Source organism: Meleagris gallopavo, chromosome 22, assembly GCF_000146605.3.
Source record: "Meleagris gallopavo isolate NT-WF06-2002-E0010 breed Aviagen turkey brand Nicholas breeding stock chromosome 22, Turkey_5.1, whole genome shotgun sequence".
Lineage (NCBI taxonomy): Eukaryota > Metazoa > Chordata > Aves > Galliformes > Phasianidae > Meleagris > Meleagris gallopavo.
Window position 1 is genome coordinate 13,426,682 of NC_015032.2, and position 4,458 is coordinate 13,431,139.

Sequence of the window (4,458 nt, forward strand, 5' to 3'; positions counted from 1 at the left end):
AAAAATTTATTATTAAAAGGCTGTCGTGGGTGGGTCGGATTTTATCTATTTATCTATCTATTTATTTATTTATTTATTGGTACATCCCCGGGGATTGCAGCCAGCAGCAAATGAAGGATAAAATCACCCCTCATCACCCCTCGCTTCTCCTCTGTTACCCAATTTCCAGCAGAAAATCCCCAAACTCGGTGTGTTCCCCCTGAAGACCCCCTCAACCCTTTTTTTCTTTTTCTTTTTCTTTTTATTCTGAGAGCAGGAGCTGCAGGAGCAGCGCTGTGTCCACATGTCCGTGCCTGAGCCCTTCTGTCCCAAAGCTGTTCACCCGTAGGAAAGCCTTCATGAAAGGCAAAATCACGCAGTTCACAATCATAAGTGCCAGCATGGGATATTTCCATGGGTTTGTAAGCAAGGAGTCAGGCAGCGAAGCACCATGGATGATGAAGAGTTAAGAGAGATTCATTCCGTGGCTGGAAATCACAGCCCTGTGCCCATTCCTTCCCCCTCCACCTCCCAGCTCAGCCTGGAGATCCCCCCTCCATGCCCAGCATGGTGGGATGCTGCTCTGACCTAACAGCAGTGTGGGGGGGGGAAGTTACACATGGGACTGAGTGGCTGCAGGATTTGACCCTCGGTGTTCAGCACAGCCCAAAACAAGTGTGGGTTTTTCACCTAGCTATTGATATGATGTATCGGGCTCTGTGGTGAACTGGTCACATGCATTCACAGTCAAAAAAAAAAAAAAACTAAAGAAAAAGTGGAAAGAGACAATCTTCTGTTTGGTTTGCAAGCCAGGATCAGCCACGCCGCAGCAGTCTGTGACTCATCCTTAATTCCCCATGTCTTTCTAGGGTGATGCTTTAGGAACTAATTAACGATGGTCTCAGTGCTGGTGTGTGCTTGTGTGAGCATGCACATGGTATGGCAGAAGGGAGAAACCCATGGAGGTAAAGAATTTCCCAGGCAGCAAACCAAATTCTTGGGGAGAGATGTGCTTCTAACATCCTGCTGCACAGCTTTATGGCAGCGTGTGCTGAGCACCACCAACCCTCTGCGCTGGGACCTGGCTGTGGGGTTGGGCAGTGGTTATTGGGAAAGGATTTGGGGTTCATCTATGAAGAGGAGGCTGCAGGCCATCAGCCCGGGGTGCTGCACTGGGGCATTCTCATGCAGAGCGTTGCTGATGGGCTCAGAGCTGCGGGTGGCATCTGGGTGCTGGGCACAGGTGATGTTAACCACAGGCACTGCAGCAGGAGCAGCAGCAAAAAGCAATGGGAGGAGGACAGGTGAGGAAGCAGGGTGTTCCAATGGGGTGCTCCAAAATAAGCTGCAGGAACCATATGCCCTTCTTAAGATACTTTTACAGCTTTGTTTCACCTGTCCGCCCTGGGCTTCTTCCCTCCCCTTCCCTTTTGTATGGAGAGAATCACCTCAGGAAGGCTCCTTCCTGTGTGTTCCCAAAAGATCAAATCCTAGCTGACACATCCTGCTCAGGGGTCTCAGATCCCTCCATGCAATCCCCCTTTTCCAGCCCTGGGGCACATTCCTGGGGCAGGAAGGCTACCAGCTGCTGCTGCCATGGGGAAGGCCCAGAAGGGTGAGAGACTGCCAACGATCCCAGGAATCACCCCAGCACCTTCCACCCCTCCAGGACCAGCTCTGTTTGTTCTGTTGATGCACAAGGTCCCTTCCAGCTGTGCGGATTTGGGAGAGCATCCCTCCAAGAGACTGAGGAATGCTGCCATTCTCCCCTGCCTGCTCTTGTGATGGATATTGCCCAGTTGGAGGGGGAGCACTGTTCCTGCACAGGCAAATGGCCCCTTTGACATCAGGATTTCAGTTTCTTCTGCAGTTTCATGCCCTTTCCTTTCTCTCAATGCACTCTGTGCTGTTTGCTCCTAGGGAAGTGCTGCTGCAGGAGCACATAATTGCAAAGGCAGCGGCGATGTGGCAGCACAGGCTCTGGGTTCTGCTATGCTCTTGTTGCCTTGTGACCACAGGGAAAACATTTCCTCTTCAGGGCTCTGCCCGCTGCTGCCTGCATTCACAGCCTGACGTTTGGGGCCTCTGCTCTTCAGGTTTGGCTGCAGCAAATGCATCCTGTTTTCTAGAAAAAAAGAGGATTTTGTGGCCAGAGAGGCACGGAAGATTTTTCTTTGTGTGCCTTCTCGTTTGAAGTTCACACGCTGGTTGCCGCAGTCTTTCGAGATGTTCTGGTCACACGAGTGCCAATTGGTGTTAACCTTTTTTTATTAGGGAGTTACGGCATGTGGTCCTGGCCAGCCCACAGGAAGGGCTCGAAACGCCATGTAGGAGGGAGAACACCTCCTACCTCCATGTCAACAGCAGCTCCCTGCAGATGTGAGCAGGCAGCCCAGCTCTGCACAGGCTGCAGGCTCGTTCCCACATGTGGCAGCAGGCTGAGGCTTTCCGACAGCTGAGGCAGAGCCTCCAGCAAAGCCCAAACCCTGCAGAGATGTTTGAGGATGTGGGCATGGGGCACAGAGCCAGCATGGGGGGGAGGACGCACCTCGGGAGATGCACTCCATGGGGTCACTAGGAAGGTTTGTAATGGTTTGCAGTGTTTTAATGGTGCTGGTGCTTTGCTCTGCTTGATGGAAGGCTGAACAAAACACCTCACCTCCACCAGGGCCTGGGACCTGCAGCCACCAGAGATAACAAGGATGCACTGCTGAAGGCTGTAGGGGATAAATCACAGTTGCTCAATTGCTTTATTTGTCTGGGATGTCCAGGCAAGCTGTTTGCAAAGCACAGAGCAGTTTCCAACCCAAACCCTTTGGTGCAAAGTAAGAGACAGCAGGTGCCCAAAGGAGACAGGGTAGAGCTTTAGGAGGAAGCAACATTGGTTTGCCTGGCCAGGACAGCAAAGGAGAAATTTAGGAAGAGGTTTGACAGGAAAGAAAAAGGCAGACAGCCAGGATCAGATAGCTACTGTGACCAACCTGGGCACAATTCCCAGCCTCTGGCAGATGCACTGGTGACAGTGGTGAGCTCCGATCCCACAGCTGCATCCCACTGCTGGTCCTCACTGGGGAACCTCAGGCTGATGGGGAGCAGTGCTGTGATTTCTGTGGCACTGCTGTGACCCAGCATACCCAACGTGCCCAGCAGGAACCTCGATACAAAATTTCCTTTATGATTTCGTCTCTTTTATGTTCCTTTATAGGGACCTTTTTGTTGTTGTTGTTGGTTTTTTGCCCATAAAACGACGTACTTACTTTCTTGATGGGTAAGAAATAAACTGGCAGCATCTCTCCGCGGCTGTGTGCAGCGGTGATGGGGTCAGGGTTTAGCTCATGATCTGCTCAGAGCGGCTTTGTTCAGTGCCGTGCCTTTTTCAAACCGTATGCACAGAAGTGCTCTCCTGAATTAAATGATAACCGAGGGAAGAGAGGGAAAGAGGCGTTTCCACAGGCAGGAGATTGATGGCAGGTCAGTGGGGCCAGCGGCGGCAGGAAGGTTTTGCTAGAAAGGGAGAGGAGCCTGAAGGTCCTTGAAGTACGGGCTAATTCCACTCCTCACGGTGGCCTGGAAACACACAGAAGCATTTTGCTTCTCAAAATTTGGAAAAACCAAACAGGATTGGTTTTAATCTATTCAGCAGAGCTGCAAATCAGCTTGAGGTTTATTTGGCGTGTGTTTATTTGAATGGTAATCTCCAGCATTCCCAAAGGCTCCTCCAGACCAGATTTCTCGTCTCCTTCTCTTGTTCACTTGCAGGGCTTTTCTCTGCACATGCAGCCACATTTTTCATGCTCACGTTGTGCACAGTGGGGTGGTGGTGTGGGGAACCTGCTGTATGGGCCTGTGTAGGCACTGCGTGCAGGTTGCTGACACTTTGGCTGTCTCATTTTTCCTCCTGGCCTCGAGAGCTTATTTCCATCGCAGCAGGCTAACAATATTCCCTCTCCTTCCTGATATCCAGTTTTCTGCTGTGCCCAGCAGCAATAACAAGGGAGCAGAGAAGATTATACTCCACGTGGACTCGGGATGCTTTGTCTGGGGCAGGGGACATGTGGACTGTTTTCCTCGTCCCCAGTGCAGCCTTTCCAAGTGTTCACCTCTGCATGGGAAAGGAAAGGGAGGAAAAAATTATAAACTATTGCAAAACTTGTGTGGCTTTGTCCATCCACGCCGTGGTGGAGGGCCGTGGGCAGGGGGACGCTCAGCCCAGAGCACCCGGCAGGGCTGGGGGTCTGCGCTGTAGAGGACTGTAGGGCTGAGCCCCGGGAGGATGTTGAACCCTGGGGGGATGCTGAGCCCCAAGAGTGCTAGCACTGGGGATGGAGCACCACTGGGGGATGGAGACACCGGGGGGGTGGGGGGAGAGGGGAAAGTGTGGAACCCCAGAAAGTGGATGCGAGGCATGGCGAGGCGGTGAGAGCGGAGCCTCGAGCGATGCGGAGAGATGTGGAGCGGTGGGGGAGTGAATGCTCGGGG